Genomic DNA, 27,311 nt, shown 5'->3' with positions numbered 1-27,311 from the left:
CTTCTACACCTGAGCTTCTCTCTTCTATCTCTTGTATTCTGTTGGTGATGCTTGCATCTATGACTCCTGATTCCTTTTCTAGGTTTTCTATTTCCAGGGTTGTCTCTCTTCCTGATTTCTTTACTGTTTCTATTTCCATTTTTAGATTCTGGATGGTTTTGCCCATTTCCTTAACCTGTTTGACTGTGTTTTCCTGTAGTTCTTTAAAGGATTCTTGTGTTTCCCCTTGAAGGGCTTCTAGCTGTTTGCCTGTGTTCTCCTGTATTTCTTTAAGGGTGCTATTTATGTCTTTCTTAAAGTCCTGTATCATCATCATGAGAAGTGATTTTAGATATGAATCTTGCTTTTCCGGTGTGATGGTGTGTCCAGGACTTGCAATGGTGGGAGTATTGGGTTCTGATGATGCCAAGTAACCTTGGTTTGTGTTGCTTATATTCTTACACTTGCCCCCTGCCATCTGGTTATCTCTAGTGCTACCTGCCCTTGCTAAATCTGACTGGTGCCTGTCCTTCCTATGATCCTGGTTGTGTCAGAACTCCTCAGAGTCAAGCTGTCTCTATATCCTGTGATTCTGGGATCCTGTAACCCTGGGCTTGTTAGAGCACCTGGGAGTGGAGCTTTCTCTGGGTGTTTTGGGAATGGCTGAAGAGTTTGTGCCCAAGGTCTGCTCAGCGCACCAGCCGACCCAGACAGACTGGAAGCAACCTGAAACACTGGCCTGGGAGAGTTCCTCTGTGCCTGGGTCCTGCTGGTCCCAGTTACTCCTGGTGTAAGGACAGATGTGTCCTCGGCGTCACCTCTGATCCTGGGTGTGTTAGAGCGCTTGGGAGTGGAGCTTCCTCTGGGTGTTGTGGGTCTGGAAGGAGCAAATAATTTTTAAATGCCCCTCTAACTGTATTTATTTTGTGCATTGGTTTATCCTGTCTACATGACTTTGGCTTCTTTAGATGAGCACTTTCCCATTCCCCCCGAATCGCTGAACCCTGAAACCTGATAGCCATCATTGTACTTTCTGCTTCTATAAGTTCAACCATTTTAATGCCCACATACAAATGATATTATTGCCACATCTAATCATACATAAGAGTATCTATCCAGAGCCACACAATGCTCAGGAATGGTCATCAGTCTTCACAGGTGATATTGAGTTGTCATCAATAAAATGAAAAAAATTAAAGGTTTTATGCATCAGATCAAAGGGAATCAGGACAGTTGTGACTTTGTAAAACCGTTTATTGAAAGCTAAAGTTTCTGTAAAAAATAAAGATTTAAAGCTGATTACAGGGCAGGGTAAAAGAGGAAGAGCGCTCCAGAGGAACTAATTTTTAAAAGCTGAGGAGTAATAACATGGTAAAAGTTGATCTACCCTAGAACTTTAGTACAAATGAATAATATTCACATTCCCACTGTTTAGCAAGGAAACTGATTCAAACATTAAAGACAGTGATTTCATTTTTTGCAAGAATTAAATAAGATAATAGAACATAAGCACTTAAGGAAACATGTTACATTTCATGTGTACAAATACATAGCACTGTTTCAGAGCTAGCACAATATTGTGGAGACCATTTTATTTAAAGAGCAGTGAGTCAATAAATCAATTTAAGCACAGTGTAAAGCAATGTATTCTTAACATTAAAGGTAAGTCATCTCATGATAAACTATCAGAAGTATTTACTAAATTCTGGCTGCTTAACTGAAGGACAGGTCCCTTCAAGGGACCCCAAGTAAGACACTATCCACTTCCCACTAACACTCCTTAATGCCCTCTGAACAGTCCCCAATTGCTACCCATCCCCTGTTCTTCAAATTCTACTCCACAAATTATGCAGAAGACTTCTGCTTTACTGTGCATCATGCCATACTAGAAACCCCAGAAACCAAGCAAGTACCCAGAATTCCAGAGGTCAAGTAGGTCTTGAATCCCAGAGATAACATTGGCACCCAAAACTCCAGAGTTTATGCAGGATGAAAAAAAATGTGAAGTCACACTACTGGACTTGAAGACTCTCTGGTCACTAACACTTAGACCACTCAGGCCAGAAGATTAGGAAGGAAACAGAAACCAAAGTGCACAAGAGTCATCTAACAAAGATAAACTCAGAAATCATTCCCTAAACCTATAATAACCCCAAATCCAGATGACTAGAGGCCATCCTGAGATCACAATCAACAACAGCTAAGACAGTATAACACCAACAGAGCCCAGCTATATTACAGCAAGCCGTGGATATTTCAACACAGGTGAAACACAAGAAAATAATCTTAAATCAAATCTTATGAAGATGGTAGAGAAACTTAAAGAGGTAATAAATAAAAGGAAATAAAGAAATCTTTTAAAGTAATACAGAAAAATATAAAGAAACTGGTAAAGGAAATGAATAAATCTGTTCAAGACCTGCAAGTGGAAATAGAAACAATAAAGAAAACACAAACTGAGGGAATGCTAGAGATAGAAATATGTAAGAGAGGAGGAACTACAGATGGGAGCATCACCAACAGAATACAAGAGATTGAAGAGAAAGTCTTAAGCATAAAAGATATGATAGAAGAATTTGTATGACTCATTCATACATGAGTCAAAGAAAATATTAACTCTAAAAAATTTCTGATACAAAACATTCAGGAAACTTTGAAAAACACAAACACATGGATAGTCGGAACAAAACAAGGAGAAGACTCCTAGCTCAAAGGCCCATAACATATTTTCAACAAATTATAGAAGAAAACTTCATAATATAAAAAGATGCTTATAAACATAGTAGAATCTTTCAAAACACCAAATGGATTGGAGCAAAATATAAAGCCCCCTCTCAGAACATGAAATGTACAGAACAAGGAAAGAATAGTAAAAGCTTCAAGGAGAAAAAAGCAAGTAACATACAAAGTCAGATGGATTATATTTACACCTGGTTTCTAAATAAAGACCCTAAAACCCAGAAGAGCCTACACAAATACTTTGCAGACAATAAGAGACCACATGTGCCAGCCCAGACTACTATATCCAGCAAAACTTTCAATCACTATAGATGGAGAAAACAATATATTCCAATGCAAAACCAAATTTAGACAATATCTATCCACAAATACAGCCCTATAGATGGTTACTAAAAGGAAAACTCCAACCCAAGGGTTTTAACTACACACAAGAAAACACAGGAAATCAATAATTTTAACCAATAAACCCAAAGAAGGGAAGCAAACACACACACACACACACATGCATACAACAAACTACCAGCAACAGCAATAGCAACAATAAAATAAAAGGAATTAACAATCATTGCTCATTAATATTTCTCATCATCAATGGGCTCAATTGCATAATAAAAAGACACTGACAAAAATAATGACTGCAAAAATGGGATTTATACTTCAGCTACATATGAGAAACATCCAACATCCAGCCACATATGTAGCAGAGGATGGCCTTGTCAGATATCAGTGGGAGTAGAGGACCTTGGTCCTATGAAGGCTCAATGCCCCAGTGTAAGGGAATGCTAGGACAGGGAGGCAGGACTGGACAGGAGTGGGTTTTGGAACACAGTCATAGAAGCAGGGGGAGGAGAGAGGGAAGGAGGAAAGAGAAGAGAGGAGGGTTACTGGCAGGGGGATTGGGAAAGGGGATAACATTTGAAATGAAAGTAAATATTTAATTAAAAAAAAAGATGAATTACCCCCCCAAAAAAAGTTTGAAATAATCCCTGTATCTAATCAGACTGCCACAGACTACAGCTGAATTTAACAAGAGAAATAACAGAAAGGCTACAAACTCATGGGAACTGAATGACTCTGTTCTAAATGAGTACTACTAGGTCAAGACAAAAACAGCCTTTCTAAAATTAAATGAAAATTAATGCACAGCATACCCAAACCTATGAGACACAACAAAAGTAGTGCTAAAGGAAAGTTTAAAGCACTAAGTGCATTTACAAAGAAATCAGAAAGACCTCATACTAGTGACTTAACAGCACAGCCAGAAGCTCTAGAAAAAAAGAAGCAAACACACCCAAATGGAATAGACATCAGGAAATAATCAAACTAAGGACTGAAGGAAATAAGATAGAAACCAAGAGAACAATACAAAAAATCAACAACACAATGTAAGTTGGTTCCTTGAGAAAAATCAACAAGATAGACAAGCCAGTATCCAAGCTCACTAAAAAGCAGAGACTATCCAAATGAATAAAATATAAATTGAAAAGTAGGATATAACAACAATCTATGAGGAAATCAAAAAAATCATTAGGCCATATTTCAAATAACTATTCTCTACAAAGAAATGGACAATTTTCTGAAGAGATATCACTTACCAAATGTAAATTAAGATCAGATAAACCATTTAAACAGTTTAAATAAACCTTGATCTATAATGCTCAAGAAAATAGAAGCAGCCATTTAAATTCTCCCAACTAAATTGGGAGTGGCTGGATCCAAATTTAACTAGAAAAAATAATTAGTAGCCCTTCGACATATAAATGATAAATGAGTTGAGAAAGAAATTAGGCAAACATCACCATTCACAATAGCCACAATTAATAAAAAGTATAACTCTCTGTCCAAGCAAGTGAAAGGCCTCTATGAAGAGAACTTCAAGTCTTTGACAAAAGAAATTAGAGAATATATTAGAAGATGAAAGATCTCCCATGTTCATGGATCTGTAGGATTAATACAGTAAAAATTGCAACCTTACCAAAATCAATCTACAGATTGATTCCTACCCAAATTAAAATAGAACTCTTTACAAAGTTTGCAAGAACAATAATCAACTTCACCTGAGAATTAAAAAAAATAGTATAGCTAAAATAAACTTGTACAATAAAAGAATTTCCAGAGGTATCACCATCCAAGATTTCAAGCTGTACTATATAGCAATAGTAATAAAACTTCCATAGTATTGTTGTTAAAAACAGACAAGTACATAAAGAGAATCAAATTGAAGAGTCAAGTATAAATACATACACCTATGGAGACCTGATTTTTGACAAAACCATAACTAAACACTGAAAAAAGGAAATCATCTTCAACAAATGATGCTAGTCTAATTGGGTTTTCTCCATATTTAAGAATGCAACAGAAGAATGACTAAGATAAAAAACAGAAGTGATAGCTAATACTGGAGAGGATACAGAACAAGAATACTCCTCCATTTCGGTGGGAGTGCAAACTTATACAGTCTACCAGAACCAAAGAGCTCAACGTAAAATCAGATTACTAAACCTGAAAGAAGAGAAAGTGGAGGGTAGCCTTGAATGAATTGGCACTGGAGACAACTTCCTGAAGGGAACACCAAAAGCTCAGGCAAAATTAATAAATGAGACCTCCTAAAGGTGAAAAACTTCTGTAAGGCAAAGGACACCATCAAAATTATAAAATGGTAGCCTACACAATGGGAAAAGATTTTAATCAACTCTTCATCTGAGATATCTGAGATAGGGATGATTTCCAAAATATGAAAGGAACCCAAGAAAGTAGAACAAGAAACATGAACAAATCAAATAACGCAATTTAAAAGGGAGTACAGACCTAAACAGAGAATTCTCAGCAAAGGAATTTCAAATGGTCAAGAAACACTTGAAATGTCTGCATCCTTAATCAAAGATCAAGGAAATGCTAATCAAAGCGATTAAGATCAAAACACAAATGACAGCTCATACTGGAGATGATGTGGAACAAGAACACTCCAATTTCTGGTGGGAGTGCAAATTTGTACAGCAACTTTGCAAATCAAAATGGTAGTTTCTCAGCAAATTAGGAACAGACCTATTCCAAACCCAGCTATATCACCCTGGGCATATATCTACCACACCACAAGGACACTTGCTCAACTATGTTGATAGCAGCTTTATTTGTAATAGCCAGAACCTGGAAACAACCTAGATGCCCCTTAAATGAATAATAGACAATGTGGTACATTGACAAAATGGAGAATTACTCAGCTATTAAAAACAATGAAATCATAAAATTTGCAAGCAAATGAATGGAACTAGAAAAGCTCATTCTAAATGAAGCAATATAGACTCAGAAAGACACAAGCAGTATGTACTCACTTATAAGTGCATGTTAGCCATGAAGTAAGGGATAATCATACTATAATCCACAAACCTAGAGAAGCTAAATAAGGAGGGCTTATGGGATGACACATGAATCTCCTTGGGAAGGGGAAGTAGAAGAGACATAGCAGATAGATATGGGGAAAGGTCTGAATGAGGAGTAGGGCTGGGAACAGCAGACAGTAGGAATGGGAGAGGATGAAAGAAGAGAGTACTGAGAGAAAACTTTCTCTCAGTACTGACATCTGGAATCAGGAGGAGGCCATCTCTAGCATGAGCTAGAAACCTAGGGTAAAGGAAACTCCTGGTAATCTACAAAGGTGTCCCTAAGACTCCTGGCCATGGGTGATATGGAGCTGACTATCTCCTATAAGCATGCACAACTTCCAGTGGAGTAATTGAAACACCAATCCAGTCATAAAACCTTTGACTTATAATTTGTCCTGCCTACAATGGGCTTGGGTAGAAATGATTGTAATGATCAACCTAAGACTGGCTCAGCTTGAGACCTATGCCATGAGATGAACTGGCAAAAATATCAATGAAATTCCTAATGTTATTCTGTTATACTTATGGATTGGTGTCCAGCCCAATTGTCATCAAAGGTTTCATCTAGTAACTGATGAAACCACATGCAGAGACCCACATTATTCAAATCAAAAATACCTAAACACACATTAGGCTGAGCTTGGGGAATCTTGAGGTAGAGGGGAGTAAGGATTGTAGGAGACAGAGGGGTCAGGGACACCACAAGGAAATTTACAGAATCAACTCACCAGGGCTCCCAGGGACACACAGAGACTAAATTGCAAAAGAGGATGCCTGCAAGTGACTGACCTAGGCCCTCTGCACATAAATAAATGTTGTATAGCTTGGTCTTCTTAGGGGACTATTTATAGTGAAAGCAGGAGTGATATCTCTGACTCTAATGCATGCTTATGGGGCCCTTTCTCCTAATGGGTTGCTTAGCCCAGCCTTAATAAGAAATGAGGTTCCCTGTCTTACAGCAACTTGATATGACATGACTGGTTGATATCCATGGGAGGGCTTCCCTTACCTAAATAAAAAGGGAAGAGGAGAAAGAGGAGGAGGAGAAAGAGAAGGAGGAGAGGAAGAGGAGTGCTTTGGTGTAGCAGGAAGAAGGTAAATATAGAGGAGGGAATGGAAAGAGGAGGGAAAGGAAACTGTGATTAGGATGAAAAACAAACAAACAAACTAACAAATGAGATATTTATAACAAGTTATGTTAAGCACTTTAAAAATGAATGGTATGTTAAGTATTGCTCCATAATTAGAATAGAATTTTAAGTTTTAAGGATCTTAGTAGATGTCAGGTTCATCTCTTCATTCTCATACTGAATAAGTAGACCTCCAACTACAGTAAGTAATTTGGCCCAAATTAGAAAAAGTTATCAATAATATCTTGGAATTAATTTTAAAATGAATTAAATGCTTATTCTAAGATAATGAACAAAATTTTCAACCCTTTTCTTTCTTTTGTCCTATAACCTAATTCTAATACAATTGTACTTTTTAAGTTTTCAAGAAACCTAAATAATTTTCAGATCAATGGTGAAGGCTATTAGGATGAAATGGAGAGAGAAGAGAGAAAGTTTGGGAAAGGAAGCAATCAAGAGATACAGGATCACCATCCCATATCTTAGTTAGACAGAAATACCCTAGACCACCCTTTTTACTCAAGTATAGATGTCTAAGAATTCTCTCTTGCCCATGCTCTCTGCAGAATCAATATATATATATATATATATATATATATATAATGTTATAACATAGTATATATACATATGTATATGTATGAAACTGTCCCACAGTTTCACGAACCAGGTTCTGCCTCGACCAAAGGGAGAAAGGAGACCTGAAACACAGAGTTCGAGAACAAAAGGACACGAAGCCAAGATGAGGGTTTCCAATCAAGGCTTCCTTTACTTTTGGGGTTTAGTATTTATATACAAGAAAGCAAAACTGAATCTCTGGGTTACAATGACATTTGAATAACATAAGCAATGTGGAAGGAGTCAGGAAGAGTCCGAACAGAGTCAAAGGGGAACTCAAAGGGGAGCTGGGCTGCTAGGCTGAAGATGGAGGCTCAGGGCATCCCTCAGGTCACAGCTCCGGGGAGTGGCAGGAGGCACAGACCACGGTGGGGGTGGAGGTCAACAACAGATGTCCTCAGGCTGCAGACTTGCCAGCCAGCAGCCATACTTTCCTCTGGAATCCTCTAAGGCTGAACTCAGAGTAGTGAGCCTGTGTTTTAATTACAGCAGGCATGAGTTGAGTCTCCAGTGGCAAGTTCTGACATCTTGGAGCTGAGGCAGAATGGAGGGACCCAACATATGTATATATATGTATATGTGTTTCCAATCAAGGCTTCCTTTACTTTTGGGAATGCATATATATATATATGTATTAAATACATATATATATATTTAAAAAAGAAAGAAAACTTTAATGACTCTGTCAAGTATAGAGCCTACTCTCAACCTACTCTCTTTGTTCCCATTCAGTTTCTTGGCTGAAGGCTCATGGCCAGTGTTAGTGCTTCTGAAGCAGAGGCAAGGATGCAGAGTATCTCTCTATCCCTTCAGTCCAAGCTGGCAAGATCAGGATATAGGGAGCTGGGAGGCATTTTGTGCCTAGGAATAGAATTTTTTCAACAAGGAAAGACAAATTTATGATTGATGCATGAAATGTAGAGAATACTACTGTCCTTTAACAAATAAAGTTGTGCATATCGCCAGATGAGAAACAACGTCTAAAAAGTAGGGATTAATAAGGCAAATGTCCCAACTTGTAGTACTGCTGGCTAAGAGCCTTTGTTCTTCCTGGCACATTTCCATACCAACACAGAGTCTATAACAACTGCAGAGAAGACAGACACAGAGAAGTTTTCTGAAACTAGAAAACAACAAAATATCACTCTAGGTGAGTTACTAAAACCTGGATTCTTGGAATTTGGTCATGAATATGATACTGATGACTGCATGACTATGGAAAAAACCCTACTTTGTTAAGATACATTCTATTAAAGATCACCTGTGACATATCCAGGAATGCTGAACTCTTTCACGGGTGATGATATGAAGAAATTGAATATATTGTGTCACAGTTTAAGATTTGATGTCTACTTATCCCTTCTCTAGAATTAAAAATAAACAAAACCAACAAAGCCTTGGACTTTAAATGAATACTGAGAAAAATTAATGAGTTAAATGTATTTATAATAAATCAGCATAAACATTTTATATGAAGAAAATCAATGTGACCCTTGAAAAAAGAAAGATGAAATCTTACTCTCTAATTTGTTTTTTCATTAGTTCTTAGGAAAGTATGTTATTAAAGATTTGATTGACATTTTTCTAATGAATCCTGTAAAGTATTTTATAGCCTATGGTAACTACAAAGCAGGGGAGACATTTCAACCTTAAGAGCTTATTTTCATTCACATAAATGAACATCAAATATATGGAGATGAATCCCAAACTAATTTAGTCGTATTCTTCCTATGTTCTGTTAAATAAAAACACAAATGAGCACAAATATTTTAGTATAATATTATGTATGACAAATATTTTGTTTAAGGTAGTATACAGTGAGTATATCTTAAGTTTAGATTAATGACTGGCATATACTCCATAGAAAAAGCAAATGCAGAAACTAATGTAACCCTTAGTTACTGACTAATGAGATTAAAAAAGGCTCTGGAGTTGAGTGCCAGTGTGAAGATTTTGCCTTGTGTACTATGCAGTCCCTTATCCTAATCATTCAGTTTCTCTTAAAAGAAAGAAACAAGAAAATGCTTGGCACAATATATCTGTCCTCTACTGATCAATAGCACACGTGGAAATCTAAATGAGTGGAGTATCTGTCTAGTTCTTGGCTTTAGTAGCACTCATGGGCAAAAGCACACAGGGAACAATTGTCATATTATCCTTTGGTACTTATACCAACTAAGCTGATGAATAAACTGTTAACTAGTCAGTAGTAGATTGTAAAAACATCAACTCATTTTTTAATTGAGAGGTGCTGTGTGGAATCTGTATATGAAAAAAGTGCCACTCAATAAGTGTTATTAAAAATTACTGTTCTTTTAATTATTAAATTATATGTGAAACAGTAAAAGTGAATTAGAGTACAATTAAGACTCATTTTCTGAGCAACAGGGAGAATTTCTTAATGTGATTATTTTATAAACTGTATTTTTTGAGACCCTTTCACAATCTGATTAATTTGTTTCATAGGATGTCCTCACAAAATTTTTTGCCATACTTATTACTACTGAGTTTCCTCTACACTTCTACATTCAGTGCCTCTCTTGGCCTTTCTTGGCTCTCTAACTATAAAAAAGAAGAAAAAAAATCAGTGTAGCATCCCTGGTCTCAAGCTGTGGATAACTCATCTATATATTTAAAAAAAAAAAAAAAACAGACAAACACAAGGTATGCCAATAAACTTAACATCTCTAAACATAACTTTGAGATGAAAGTCATGTATCTAATTACATGTGCACAGTTACTAGTTATATCAAATAAAAATGTCCTAAAACAAATTTCCAGTGTACAGCTTAACACTCAATATATGCTTCTTTATCCCATCTCACATAGATGGCACCTCTATTCTTCTTGTTCTACATACCAGAAAAGTTGGAATCACCCATGGTTATCTCATATTCCACTTAAAACATGTTTAGTCAGTGCCAACTAATCCTCTCGAAATCTTTCTGGCTCAGTTGTATCCCCTCCACAGCTAACGTTAAGGTCCACTCTTATTTCTAATTATCACTATCACTATACCTTTCTACTTGCAGTAGGCATTACAATAATCCCTGCTTTTTCCTTGTCTCCTGCCTGCCCCATTTTCTCTTTTAAGCATGCCAGTAAGAATATTTCTTTTAAAAATATTTTTATTATTAATTTTACTTTTTTTATTTTTGAGATTAATATAATTGCGCAACTTTCCTTACTGTCATCTAAACTCTCCCATGTTTCCTTCTTCACATATAATGTATTTTAATGTAAATGTATTTTATTTGTGTTTTGCATGTGTTACATCCCCTCTTCACTTCAGCATGGAGCTGAAGAGCTGCTCAGCGTGCGACCCTGGGAAGCCCAGGTGGGCGAAGAGATGCGGACTCCTGACAGCCTCTCTTTGAGGGCTAACACCTGAGAGCTAAGACAGATGCTCTCTGTTGACTGTCTTTGAAGAAGCCGCCTGACCACGCCTACCACCTGAATACACCCATCGCCTGAGCATGCCCACTGCTTGAGTATGCCAGCCCCCTGAAGATCTTCTGAACCTAGACTTTGGCACCTGAACTTTCTTTATAGTTAATCCAGAGACTTGTTTTCAGTTTCCCCTGTGATTATAAAAACCCTTGTTTGTTCTCAGTAAAATGGAGCCTTGATTGGGACGCAACTTGGCTTCGTGTTTTCTCTTGCATTTCAAACCCTCTTTTTCAGGTCCTTTATTCCCTCCTAACTGAGGAGAAACCCGTTCATGAAACTGCGGGCAGTTTCGTGCATGTATGAGGGTTTTTTTCTTTATGGACATACATGTGCCATGGACATCAAGTGTCTTCACTTAAAAAAGGTGGTAGATACTCTGCAACTAGAGTAACAGAAGGTTGTGTGCAGTCATTTCTTCAGTCTCATGAATATTTCTTTTGAAATATGAGTCTGCTCCTAATATTTCTCTAGCTCCCACTTTAAGTTCAATGTCAAGCTCTTCAATGGCTTAAGGGTTTCTAAATTTTGTTCTGCTATATTGACTTCATCTCCTTCTACTTTCTAACATTCTATCTATCCATTCACATCTATCTGTCTGTCTTCCTGCCATCTGTCTAATCTATCTCTAGACACAATGATTTCCAAGTTGTTCCTCAAACACATCAACAATAATTTAGCCCATTTTTCAGCTCTCCCTGCAACTTCACTGTACATCCCTATTAGCATATTGCTAATTCACTTACTACCTGCACATCTTTCTTCAAAGTTCTTTTCAGATTCACTTCCCTAATTATCCTGTTTCCATTTATTTGCAGATACATCTTCAATCTAGAACTGTGTGTTCCCACAAACTTGCTTTATGTTCATCCATACTAATTATTGTCAGTTCACATAAGTTGTACTTAATATTTTATGAATTGTCTATCTGCTTCAATAAAAGCAAGTACAAGCCAGGTGGTGGCACATGCTTTTAACCCCAGCACTTAGAAGAATCTGGTGGATCTCTATGAATTCGAGGCCAAAGGCCAGCCTAGTAGCTAATTCCAAGACAGGAAGGGCTGGACAGAGAAACAGTGTCTCAAAAACATTTAAATTAAATTAAATTTAAAAACCAACAAATAAATAAATAAAAGCAAGTGCTTCTGAGCTATTTTTATAAGCTACTATAACCTTAGCACTTAGAACTATTCCAAACACACAGTGAGTACTCACTATCCATATCTGACCTTATATTTGATATCTTCTCCCTATTAAAATAAAAGCAAAAAAAATAAAACTAGTTTTTGAAGACCAAATACCAGAATGCCAGCTGGAGATTCTGTGTTTTGAAGCTCATCTGAGCGTGTTTTATTTTAGAATCTCTTGAGTTTCACCCACCACTGATTAAAGTTAATAAAGAACTAAAAAGTACAACCAGTTAATGTAGTGACATTATTCATTTATGCATAGTCTCTTTTGCTTTATTTAATGTGAAAAGAGATTTAAAAACATATGAAATAAGTGAACAAGGAAATCTGACATTTGCTTCTCATAGTGGCCAGTATCTAAATCAAGGCCTACTAAAGGCATTAAATGTGAAAGAAAGAAATGTGTTTTCTACTCTGTGTTTGAGCATATTTTTTAAATTTTATATCTCAATAAATTAAGAAAGTCAAACAAAACTTTGTGCTTCCAGGTTACTATATCTAAAATTTATTCTTTAAACCTCCAATACATTATTTTCAACAAAGCCAATGCTTATACTTCCCTCACACATTTTGTAATCAGCCCAGGTCAACTATAATTAAAGTCCTACTAGATGAAAATATGAGTAGCTATTAATTTAAGCAATTTTAAAAACACTGGGTTAACTTGGAAATAGAGGCATTTTAAATGAGAAAAATGAAAAACAAATTCTGCCACCTCTCATCTCCAAACCCTAAATAGTGTGCAAGTAATCTGTAAGTACCAGCTATAGTCCAGGGAGTCTCAAGTCCCTCTTTCTCGATTCTTCAGTTCCCTTGAGCTTTGAGGCAATATCGTTATCCATCAGGCTGCATCTCCACAATGTATCACATCCACAATGATGATCCCATAAGATTAGTAACAGCTGAAAGATTCCTGTCAACTAATGATGTTTTAGCTGTTCAACAATGCCTTATTCCTGTATTTGTGGGGAAACTGATATGAATTGTAGAGGAATTTTAATCCAGTAACATGGCTGCTCTGGTAAGAAACCTTGCCTATGTGATCTGGCTAGAATGCAGACATGCCCTGGATTACAGTATGATATGGCTGGAATACAGATACAAGCTTAGAATACATCTTTAATAAAAAACAATGAAAGTAAGGTTAGTTTATAGAAGGGAGCAACATGTTTGAAAGTGATGTCTTATTGGAAGGCAGTTCAGTGAGTAGAATTCAGACAGATCTTTCAGTCATTTCAGTGCACTGGCATTGAATCAGTCAGTTGGTAGTCAGTACAGGGAGTGCAGTGCAGTGTAGCTGAGTTCCTTCATGAGTTTAGGCAGTTCAGCTGAAGCCAGAAGAATAACAAGGAACCAAAGATTAGAACAATTTTTCAGAATTAGTTTGAGGCAAAGCAGAGCAACTCAGTGAAAAACTGAGAGAAGGCAGATTGAATCAGTCAGCTTGGAGAGGAGTTTGAGCCAGAACAGCTGGTTGAACCAGGCATCCAGAATCCAGAAAGAACTAGAAAGGGCAAGCTTATTCAGTAACTACATTACAGACAACCAATATACCAAATAAAAATTACATTTAGAGTGAATAACCTTTAGTCGTCTGTCATATAAAAGCAAAACATAATACAATTATACATACCATATAACATTTAAATATTAGTACTGATAACAATGACAAAGTTACTTTGTTTATGCATTTGATATACATTAATATTATACATGAATTTAATAAACAGATAGATATATACACTCATGAAGATATATTACATAATATCCATATTATATACACTTTGGTTATACACTTACTATACATACATATATGCATAGATATATACACACACACATTCACTTCTGTTTTTAACCACATATTTATTCTTCAATAATGTATATATAACTTCTCATACAAAAAATATAGATCAATAAGATTGCCTTAATAACTTCCATCACTTCCCTCTGCTTTGGCTCTCCAAGACATGAATTAATTTCTCTACACAGTATTCCCAATATTCCTTCTGATATACATTGTTTGAATTCTGCTGGTTAAGCTCAGGACTCAGAGTAAAATAGCACCATCTTCACTAGGGTACTCCTTAGCCCAGGCTTCTCCAAGCTCAGTGGCCTCACCTTCAACCCAGCTCTTCTTTGGCCATGTTTCTGAAGCCCTGTTGGTTTGTCTGCCTGCCACTGCAGCTATAAGCCCATTGCTCTGTAGTGGCCTCACATGTTCCTCTCCATTCATAACTTTCACTTCAGTTTCCAGGTCTTTGATGAAGTCTCACGTCCCCTGTCAGATAGCTTGGAACCAACTTTAGGCCAGTTTCTTCCTTTTTGTAGGTCCTTGATTTTCCTTTGACTAGAGAATTCACTTCAGAAAAAATGCTACTGTGTATTTTTCCACCCAATTTTAGACAAATATGACAGTCTCCTATAAGTTTAAAGATCCAAGAACATTTTTCTCACGGATCTGAACATCATTACTGTCTCCATGGAAAGAGAGGAGCTTTATGTTGATAAGAGGTAATTAATAAACATAAACAACCTAATAACCTTGTGCACCTATACCCATTTCTTCTCAGACATTTCCAGTGGCTCTCCATAACACTTAAGATTTTCAAGCTTTTATTTCAAGTACGTTGGATTTGGTATCATCATCTTGTTTTTATAGTCTTGGTCTTACAACAACAGTCACAGAGAATCTCTGCCCTTCGAGTTTTCTCTGGTGGAAGTTTTACATGCCATAGTCTCATAGAGCATACTCTGGTGACCTCAGGCAAAAACCAAAAATGCATAGTCTCGCCACCCTCTTCCATGTTGCCCTCCAGTTATTCTATATCCTTGCCCTGGTTTATTTATCTTTGTGGAACTTCTTAGTACCTCATATGTCAACCTCTCTCTTCTGTCAGTTTCTGCAACAAGACATGAGTTTCATGGATACATGTGATCATGAGCTTGTACCTCATCATCGTTGTACCCTCCCCATATAGAATGCACTCTGTATAGCCTAAGATCACCATAATTGTGTGTTCCTAAAACGGAGGGAGATTGCGTCCTGGATTTTAATCACATAGGACAAAAAACTATTTCAAAATTCCATATTTTCATTCATGTTTGCTCTAAATCCTTATGATGTTCCTGAAAATGTAAGACCTCTGTCAGCATTTTGAATGGGTTCTACATCATAAATCTGCAACGTTCTCTTGCTTTCAGCAAGTTTGCAAGTAAATTTCCTACTCCACAGAGGTTGCCTCATTTAAAGTGTTGAGGGCAAAGCCAGGAGGAGATTCCCCCTAAATCAGCAGCTCAGTCTTTTCTGTGCATATACAGTGCTCTCTATTCTTCTCTCTGACCAGGTCCTCAGAGATATCACTCATGCTCTTTTCTCTGGTCAATAACTCCCTTCATTTCCAGATATAATAGCAGAGGTGAATCTATTTTTCAGGCCTGAAACCACTGATCACATGAATCTCAGATGCTGCAGGAAAGGAAATTTATCCTGTTACTCAACATGTATCACACAGCAGTGATATGAACATAACTGAGCAAACCCTAAGACACCTTCTTGCCCTGATAAGGTCATTTTGCAACCCTTGTTCTCATGGTGAAAACATATCAACAATGAAGCAGCTCTGTAAAATGAGGGTTAAGGCAGGAATCAAAGCCCAATCATGTCCAAGGATGGGCTAAAACTAATACCAGAAAGATAAATGGGAAAAATCAGGAGGCAGGGCAGGTCATAGAAAAAAGAGCAATATGGCTAAGTGGGGGAAGAGGTTAGAAGGAAATCTGAGGTTTTGTTCTGACAAGAGAAGGGGAAGAGGTTGGTGAAAGATGAGTAGGGACCTAACTAGAGAATAAGTACAAGATGCATTCTAAATTGGTAGAAAGAAACTTGTGTCTTTGAAGACAGAAATAGCACTGAGCATTATAAATAATTCTACCTTTCAGAAGGATACTCAGGATGCAATGTAAACAGCATGTTGGAAGAGCTCAAAACTTGAGCTAGAAACATTTTTATTTGTTTTTATTATTTTAGACAAGGTCTTGCCGTGTTTCTCGGGCTGACCTTGGGTCTAAGATCCTGCCACTCTAACTTTTCAAGCAAATGAGATTAGAGAAAGATCACTTGGAGGACATTTTTATTTTTAGAATTCAGGTGAGATATACTGCTGGCTTAAGTGGCAATCCAGTTCTTAAACACTGGATTGTGATCCCATATGTGTCCCCTGTTTATGCGTGTTGGAATACAATGGGCAAAAAATGGTTTCTGTGTATACAATAAAGAATAATTCAAAATCAAATTACTGTGTCAGTTAGCATTGTCATTATTCTGACCTTGTTCAGGCAACCATACTGTTTCATTAATGCATTCTCCCTCTCTTCTTCAATGGATACTATCAAGCAGCAAGTGTCATGATGGTTTGACCCTTACGATGTTTTCACCTCCTCTTTTGAAATTTATCCCTGAGCCTTGGTTATATAAGTTGCAGAGTATCCCCTGATCACTTATTCTCTACATCATGATTAATTATGGATCTCTGTAATAGATCAATTGTGAAAAGAAGCTTCTAAAATAGAGGGTAAATATATAAGAACACCTATGTAGAATACAGTTAGAAATTATATTAATTTAGTAAAATGGTAGTAGTAAGTTATCCTCTAAGGTCTAGATTTATCTAGAGGATAGCTTCTGAGAAAGGGAAAATCAATTTCTTCCATGGAGAAGATCTTGCATAGTTTCTCCAGTCCCAAGTGGTCATCTCTACATGGGGGCAACATATACCTCAGAGTGTAGTAATCCACATACTGTATTTTTTGATATGATTGTGGTAGAATGCTTTACTTTAAGAATTGTTGGTTAAATTATTGAATTGAATTTCATTTAAAAATCATTTTGCTTGAGAGTAGGGCAGAATTTCTAATATTTTCTGAACTATATGTATACATGCACGTGACACTTTTACTACACATTTAAATAAAGCAGCATTCTCAGCAGTGATGATTACAAAGTCAAAGCACTGAACAACGCTGAAGAAATACTAACGACTTTAGACATCTTGCCTTGTCAAATACTCAACTAAGACTCGGTACTTCATTTAAAAATAAGGACATCCATCTTACCATTATGTGAATTTGCTTTGTCTTCAATAAATAGAAAAAAATTATGTATATAAACCATTGTAAAATAAATTTCTTCATGAATTAGGAGCATTATTGTACACCTATTTCATAACCTATAATGAATTAGTTACTCATGGTAAGATTGGGAGATTTGGGATGAGAGAACAAAAGACAGGGAGAAGTCCTACTTGTTTTCCAAATTAAGATTAGTTTTAAATAACCAATAATAATCCTGGCCCCAAAAAATGTACTTTAAGGTATGTAATTCACCTATTTTGCTCATGATATTTAATAATGACCTATGTTTTACTGTCCCTCAATACAGAAGGTAGGACTCATAAGCTTCAAGACTATACAAGCTACTCTATTCAGACTTAGCCAATTACTTTTTATAAACTGCCTTTCATTCATCTATTATTGATATTACACAAAGATCTGAAGTTTTGATGCTGAAAATGATGGGCAAGATCCTGTTATTTGTAACAAACCTCTCAGGCACTTACAGTCACCCTTTGAAATTGAACCTGGATAAAGGGATACATACCAGCTGCCTTGGCAGCCTCTCCATAGTATAGATTTCAAGACACAGCTCATGATCACATTTCATACTTGATTTTTTTTCTTCTCCTTTGCTTTCTCTGATGATATGGATCTTAAAAATACTGTGGATGGAGAAAAAGGAAATAGGCTCCCATGGAGAAAAGACTAAAAGGTGTCAGCTCTCTTCCCTCAAACAAGAGAGCACAGCAGGGAATTATTCTTTTTCTATATCCTGTAGCTTGCCAGGCAACTACATTATATTTGATGGATACATTTTGGACTCATTATTTCCTCTTTGGAACACTGGACATTTTACTCATTTTGAAGGACTCACAATGGGCAAAGGTTAGAAAAGAGAAAGAATATTAGTAGATGAATGCTCCATTTAGAGCACAGGAAGGTCAGAGGGGCTAACGGTAGAGGGGCTGTCATGCTGTGTCCACTACTCAGAGATATCTGATCAAACTCAACTATTCAACTGTCAGAACTTAGCTTTCAAATGAGTCTTATTCACACTGAAGTGATGATGAATTTCTAAATAATAATGCATATTATTTATCTTCAACAACAAAAATGGCTAGTGGGAAAAAAAAGTCACACAGTTGGGGAAGACAGGATCCCTAGACGGAAAAGACTCAACTCTATTACCAACAGTGAAAATACATGGGGTAACTAAACATACAAACATACACACAGAGACACACCCGTGCTTGTGTGCACATGCAAATACAGGAGTTGCATTTTAGAAGTTTATTAGAAATGTGTATACAAGTCAAATTTAAAATGATCACAACACAGAATCCCTAAACCGTAGCAATCATTTTCTTGAAATTTCTGATTTATCACATACTCCATATGTACAGGGCATCTATGTACTAGAATTTCCACAAAAGTAACTTTTTGGTTGTGAAAGAGTTAAGAATTCTAAATAGTGGCTTATGTCTGCCATCCCAGAACTCGGGACACTTGGTTAATACTATAATATCCAGGATGATCTGGACCCCACAGTGAGATTCTGTCTCAAAACTTCAAAGAAGCAATCACTTAGAACATGGTCATTGTACTCATGAACTCATTGCAGGTATGGTTACCTTCCCAAGATTAAGCTAACAAAAATCAGTCAACATGAAGGATACGAAAAACATGCTAGAAAGTCCTAGAGGCAGTGAAGGGGGAGCTGAGGCAACATGTGATAAAAACGCATTCTGTTTACAGATATGAAATGATCAAAGAATAAACAAAGGATATTTTTAAAATCCAAATAAGCAGATAAATAATCGGTCTGAAGATTAACGCTCTTATATTTGGTGTGAGCAGGAGACTTTATAATGAGCTTGTGGTTAAGATACAGGATGCTGTCTAATTTTCTAGATGAGAAACATCAAAGCAGGGATAGAAAAACAGGTCCAAATTTTCATTCTAGCTCCTCATTCTAGGTCATGTAAAATTGTATGAATCTGAATATTAAAAATTTGGCTGCTCTTTCATGTGACTGTATCACTTGAAGCAAATATTAGTTTTCACTATGGAAAACTCACCCTCTAGGCTTTCCTGATGTACACTTACATATATTTGTGTTGCAGATATGTAGCAATCTCTAGTTTTACACTATTATTTCTCCGTACACTTAGAACTAGTTCCCACAAATCCTTCTTTCCATCCTATTGTTGTATTAAAAAAATTGACAACACAAAAGCAAAGCATAAAAGCACTAAATCAAAAACCATAATATGCAAGCAAAGAGCCAGTAGGATAAAAACAAACTGTCCAATCAAAGCAATATGAGACAAAAGTCTGCTAAAATAATATGAGTTTACATTATTTTGATCATCTACTGCTAGGCATAGATGATACTATTAAGTATGATTAATATACCCAGTAAGTCTCCATTGGAAAAAACTAATATTTCCTTTGCAAAGGTATGCCAATAGGAGACAGGTTCTTGTTTAATGATTTGAGCTCAGTACTGGGAACCCATCTGACTTTAACTTATTCTTACCTTGGACATGATGTCACAGTCTATTTGAGTTCATTTGTACAACAGTTATGTTGTGTCTACAAGACACTGTTTCCTTGGAGTCAGCTTTGTGCCCCCATTTCCACATGAATTCCTGAGCCCCAGGAGAATAGGTTTGATGAAGACCTCCCATTTAGGAGTAAGTGCTCCAAAATCTCTCATTCTGCCCAATTTTTTACTTTGAGGGTTCGTGTTAGTTCTCATCTACTGCAAGAAGAATTGTCTCTGATGATGACATCTACTCCAAGAAGAACCTTCCTTAGTGATGAACCTTCCTGAGCAGAATGTCATTAGGAATCATTTTATTGTTATGTTCCTTAGTGGGACAATAATATTTTCTCATTCCCTATGGTCATGGTCTATCAAGTCTCAGGTTCTTGGCAAACCAAGAAGTATCAGCAATGGATTCAATCTCATGTATTGTGCCTTAAATCTAATCAGAAAATAGTGGATTACTCCCACCGTGTTTGTATCACGATTACATCAGGGATTTTGGGCAGAAAAGTCACAGTTGTAGATCACAGGGGTTGTAGCTATGTTGGTGGTTAACTGGTTCTTCTAGTAACATGCAGAATAACTTGTAGTACTATAAATACTAGTCCTCAAGGGTGAAAGCTCTAGTTGGTCAAAAACTCCAATTTTTTAGTTTAATTAGATATGTAATTGTTGTTTTATTATTACTATGTATCTGCACATGTATGTATTCATAAATGCAAGAATACAATATACTTAATCCATTTTTGTTGATCATGTGTATATGGTTTCAGTGCTAATCCCTTTGTAGTGGATAACAAGTTAGGGGGTTCATCCCTTGACTAACTCTTACTTTTACTGTAGTCATCAGTTACCTATAGTTCTTTGCCTAGGAATGAAACCCTATGAGATGGCTTACCTTCTGCATTAATATATCTGTTGACATTGCATTATTTTGGTCTTGTTTATGCATCCATTTCTTGGAGAGGCTGCTTTACACCAGACATCTGGGCAGTCTGGCTCTGAGAATCTTTCTGCTTATTTTATCTTGATGTTCTCTGAGTCATAGTTGTAGGAACTGAACAGTAGATTTTTCCATTGTTCGTGGGTTCCCCACAATCATTTGATCTCTGCATTGTTTCCACCTATGTGCTTCTGTTAAGGTCTCTGTTTTCTGCAAAGAGAAGTCTTTCTGATGAGGGATGGAAATCACACACTATCTGTGGGTGGAAGAACAAGATTTAGATTATAATTAGGAATTATCTGCATCTTGCAAAGTGGTCATGGTTCATTCTATCATAAGATCTGTGACCTATTATTTCTAGGTGTTGTCTATATTTATCGTATCGGGTGTTGTATGAGGCCCCCAACAAACATACAGTAGAGGACTTCTGGGTCTGTGTTCTTTCAGAGATGATACACCTAACTCTCAAGAGACTGGAGGCCCCAGGGAGTTTAGAGGTCAGATGGGGTGGGAGGTGGGGACATCCACATGGAGACAGGGGTTGGAGAGGAGGTATGGGATGTGGAACAGTCTGAGGGTGGACAGGAGAGGGAATAAAATATGGAGTGTAAAAAATTAATTAATGAATGAATTTAAAAAAGAAATAGAAAAAATAAAAAGTAAAAAGTAAATTTACTCATAATTGGGGTTTTGCCCTAGCCTTTGATCATTCAATTCCCAGAAAAAAAGACACAAAGACTTTATATTTATGATAAGCCTTTATAGCACTAGCGCTGGGCAGATATCTATCTTCTATGCTTTTATGTTTACTGCCTTGTCAATAACCCCACAATGAGACCTGCCCTGTTCTCTCTTGGCTGTTCAACTGACCAACCTTCAAGGCCATATTTCCAGGATTCCCACCCTATGGCATCTTCTCTCCCTACCTCCTTCTTTTGTTCCCTCATGGTTGTCCCTCAGAAGGCTGGGAGCCGAAACCTTTGCTTGACTCTCTTCTGCCCAGATATAGGCTGTCAGCATCATTATTCAAACAACAATTTTAAACTAAAGAGCAAAGTCGTATAACATCGCTTGGTGTACATGTGGATTCTCTCATCCCCGGAGGCAAATGGGCCTTTGGGGCAAGTATTTACCATTACCATACATAGCAACCGACCAAACCTCAACCAGCAGACAGGAATTCTCTCCTGTTTGAGTGGACCTTAAATCCAATTAGACAACAGCTGGGTACTACCAGCATGTGAATGTCACTTATTCTACACTTACAGATAGCTTGTTATGCTTATTATTGTAGTGGTTCACAGGTGTGTGGCATCTAGGAAGGACTAATAGTTGTTTCCCTGCCTTGGCAGCTCTGCATAACATTTTTCTGCTCCCATGGAAATGAGACAGACCACAGGAAGTAATGCTTCAGGTTAGACCCAGGTAGAAAAATGTCCAAATAAGTATGTCTTTAGTGATAAAAACCTCTGAGGAAATCAAGGGCAATAGCGATAGACTATATTGATTGGTGAGTCACATAAACAACTCTGACCAGCCTTTTGAAAGGAGGTTTGTAGTATCTGATGCTGAGTCTTTTCTTAGTCTGTGTTCTTGGTATCGGGGTATGTGGGTGGAGGGGGGGCAGTTATCCAGACCATCTAGCAAAACATCTTTTTAAATGTGTTTGTGTGTGTTTGTAGTTTGCGTGTGTGTACCCTTATACATGTTGTGTTTAATTTTACATAAAAGTAAAATGATAAAAACTTCCTTGAAACTTTTATCAAATAACCTTGGTATTATTTGTACTCCCCTCCTTTCCCTGCTGTGTTAACCACTTTCCTCTTTCTACAGTTGAAGCCCCTCCTATTATTTATTTTCCATTTCTTGTCACCTAAATCCTGTTATTCCCGGAACAAGTCTCCCCCGCACTTCTGTGAAGGTCTATGTCGAAAGACACCACACCTAGCTTAAGGCCCGGATATGGTCTGATCTCAGGGTTTATTCACTGCAATGACAAGCATCAATCATTCCATAACGCAGACATGTGGTACCTAACTCAGAAGCAAGCAGCAAAAGGGCTCGCAGGCAAACCATGAGATCAATTTGTTGCTTGGCGTGTCTCTGGCCATGGGCTGAGGGCTGCGGGCTGCAGGTCCTTCCTCTGGATCCTTGATCTCAGCGAGGGCAGCACATTCAGTAGTCATGCTGGTCTGAGAGCAAGACAGCAGGGTGGTCTTCACTGTCACTGTATGAATATCTGTCTGCCTGCTGTGAGCTTCTACTTTTATTAGCTCCGGGGAGAGGGCAGCTACACTCTAGCCAATCACACTCTAGCATTACATCATGAGCATTTATTTCATTCTTGTCTGCTACACACAGTTGACATGATCTGGCTACTCATCCAACTCTTATCTACTACGCCCAGCTGACCTGAACTAACTGCTCATCGCTGTAACATGCAACCCAGTCCAGATCTTATTTCTTACGTGCTCTCTATATTCTATTTGTGCCTTGTTTCAGTGAAACTCCAAGTTCTAAACTCACATCTGAAGACTGGAAGCTAACCACAGATGAGACAGAACATGTGAGCCTTGTGTTTTTGTATCTGGGTTACCTCTCTCAAAATAACCTTTTCTAGATCCATCTATCTGCCTACACATTTTCTGATCTGATTTTACTCTACAGCTTAATCATATTCCATTGTACATATGTACACACTGTTATTATCCACTCATTTTGGAAGAACAGTTAGGTTACCTCAGTGTTCTAATTTTAATAGGACAGAAATGAAAATTGCTGAACAGCTTACCTGTAGAGCAGGACATTGAGTTCCTTGGGCATATTCCAAGGAGTTTTTTAAGGATCCGTCATACTTCCATAATGACTGTGCCAGTATGCACTCCAACAAAGAGTGGATGAGATGGTGAACAATATCTTAGGTCTTTCTTAGGCATTTTTATTTCTTCTACTGAAAACACTCTGTTCAGACCCCCGGCTTCAATTTTTGTTTTGTAGGTTTTTAATTAAATTATTTTTTTCCTTAGTTTTGTTTTGAGTTCTTTGTGTAATTCTGGATATTAGTACTCTAACAGAGATATGATTGTGTGCTGGCAAGTCTTATGTCTTGGCACACAAACTAGAGTTATCTAAAAGGAGGGAATCTAAGTTGAGAAAAATGCTTCCCTAAGATCCACTTGTAAGGTATTGTCTTAATTAGTGATTCAGAGTGGGCCCAGCCCATTGTGGTTGGAGGTCCTGGGTTTGATAAGAAAGCAGGCTGAGCAATCCATGAGGACCAAGCCAATAAGCAGTACTCCTTCCACCCCAATGTCCTCTAAAACAACCACTGCCACTCTGTTTGAGTTTCTGTCCTGACTCCTTTGACAGTGAACAGCAATATGGAAGTATAAGGTGAATAAACCCTTTCCTCCCCAACTTACCTTTTGGTCATGGTATTTCATCACAGCAAAAGAGACCCTGAGATAACTGGCAAGTGTTCTCTCCCATTTCATGGGCACTTCCTTCACTCAATTGTTTTTGGATTTGGGGTTTTAGGTTTTGGGTTTTGGGTTTTTAGTTTTCAGTTGTTTTGGGGTTTTTGGTTTTCTGGTTTTGATTTTTTTTCTGGTTTCTGGTTTCTGGTTTCTGGGTTTGTTTGTTTGTTTGGGTTTTGTTTTGTTGTAAAGAGACTTTTTAGCTTTACAAGGTCCACTTATCAATTGTTGGTCTTAATTTCTTGGCAAACTGAGTCCTTTACAGAAAGTTCTTTTCTACACCTATATCATCTAGGGCACTGCCTAAGTTTTCTGATAGCAGTTCTTGTGTTTCAGGTTTTAAACTGTGGTATTCAACAGAGTTGGATATAATTTCTATGCAAGGTGGTAGAGAGAAGTCTAGCTTCATTTTTCTACTTGTGAACATCCTCTTTTCCCAGTACCATTTGCTGAAGAAATTATCTTTTCTCCTTTTTTTTTTTTTTGTTTTTGTTTTGGCTTTTTGTCATAGATGGCCTTGGTAATGAATATTCTTGTTTGAATCTTCTATTTTATTCCACTGGTCTACACACCTGATTTTGTACCAGTACCATATTACTGTTATTACTATAGCTCTATATAGACCTTGAAGTCTAGAAAAGCAATCCCTCTGGTAGTCTTCATTTTGCTCAGGATTTCTTTCAATATCTAGGATCTTTATGCTCTCAAGAGAAATTTGGATTTTTTTTTCTATTTTCCTATTTTGATTGGGATTTCATGGAATCTGTAAATCGCTTTGGATAGAATGGTTATTGTTAGAATATTAATTCAAATTCTTCATGAATGCAAGATGCCTGTCCATTTTGTAATTTCTTTCTTGATCTCTTGCTTCAAAGACTTGAATTCTTTACTATAGCAGTATCTTACATCCTTATGTCGGTTAGATTTCCAAGTTACCTTACTGTCTTTAGTGCTATTATAAATTAGAGTATGTAAAACATGTTCATTGGAGGTGTACAGAAAATTGAACTTTTACTCTGCCATTTGCTGAAATTATCAATCATTTCTAATTTTCTGGTGGAATTGTGCGGTTATCTCATGGATTTAATATCATATCATCTGGAAATAGGGATAATGTAGATTCTTCTTTTCCCCTTTGCTTCCCTTTATTTATTTCTCTTCCAGCTAGCGCTCCCAACACTTATTTTAAAGGATTAGGGACAAGGGACAGCCCTGTCTCAGTCCTAACTTTAATGGTATTGCTTTAAGATTGTTCTCCATTGAGGATAATGGTGACTGAATTTGTTATATGTAAATGTTGGTATGCTGAGGATGTCCCCTTCAGTCCTTCTCTTTCTAGACTTTTACAATGAAAATATGTTAGATTTTGTCAAAGGCCTTTTCTCTGTCTATTAGTATGATCATGTGATTTTTTTGTCTAAATCCATTTTTATAGTTTATATATATTTGTTAACTAATGATGTGTTGAACCAACCCAGTATTTCTGTGATAAGACCAATTTTAGTATGGTGAATGATGTTTTTGGTATACATATATTTAGTTTGCTATTGTTTTATTAAGGATTTCTCATTTGTGCTCATCAGGGATATTTGTCTATAGTTTTGCTTGTTGATGTTATTCTGCATTTACATGGTTTGCTTATTAGAGAAGGATGTGGACTTCATAAAATGAGTTTAGGAATGATTATTCTGTTTCTTTTTTATTAATCATTTTATTAATTTACTTTTCAAATGATATCCCCCTTCGTGGCCACCTCTCTATAAACCTCCCCATCCCATCTCCCTTCCCTCCTCCCTTTGACTCTATGAGGGTGCTCCTCCACCCACTCACCCACTCCAACCTCTCTGTTCTAGCATCCTTCTACACTGGGGCATCAAGCTTCCCTCCCCTCCCATTGATGCGGGTGGTGCTATCTCTGGGCTGGTAGTCATTGGTTCTACAAGAAAGAAAGCTGAGAAAGTCAGGGGAAGCAATCCAGTAAGTAGCATCCCTCCATGACCTCTGCATCAGCTCCTGCTTCCTGACCTGCTTGAGTTCCAGTTCTGACTTTCTTTGGCGATGAACAGCAATGTGAAAATGTAAGCTGAAAAAGCCCTTTCCTCCCCAATTTTGCTTCTTGGTCAAGATATTTGTGCAGAAAGAGAAACCCTGACTAAGACAATCATTATTCAACAAGTTATTTCACCTCCATAACGTTATACTTTTACTAGTGTTTTGTTTGCTCTTTATTTTAGATCTTATTGCATAATGATTATATAAGGTACATATATTGTTTTTTCTGGTTTTGGTAAGTTTTGGAGGGCTATTTTGAAGATACTTTTATTTATTGCTGAGTAGCATGTATATCTTTTGGTAGTTTGGGTGAAATATTCCCTATATATTTTTTAGGTCCATTTGATATAAGATACCATTTAATTCTGAGATTTTTCTATTTTGTTTTGACCTATCTATTTGAGAAAATGGAGTGTTGAAATCACCTAATATTGCATTTGTCTCAATCTATGTCTTTAACTCCATTAGTTAAAATAGGTATATCATTAACGGAAGTTATGAAACAGATGGATTTAACAGATATCTATAGAACATTTTACCCTAAAACAAAAGGATATACCTTATTATCAGCACCTCATGGTACCTTTTCCAAAAGTGACCATAATTGGTCACAAATCAGGCCTCAGCAGACACAAGAAGATTGAAATAATTCCTTGTATCCTATCAGATCACCATGGATTAAGGGTGCTCCTCA

The sequence above is a fragment of the Mastomys coucha genome, unplaced genomic scaffold, assembly GCF_008632895.1.
Source record: "Mastomys coucha isolate ucsf_1 unplaced genomic scaffold, UCSF_Mcou_1 pScaffold6, whole genome shotgun sequence".
Classification (NCBI taxonomy): Eukaryota; Metazoa; Chordata; class Mammalia; order Rodentia; family Muridae; genus Mastomys; species Mastomys coucha.
The sequence above is the reverse complement of the archived record's forward strand: the minus strand, read 5'-3'. Positions refer to the sequence as shown.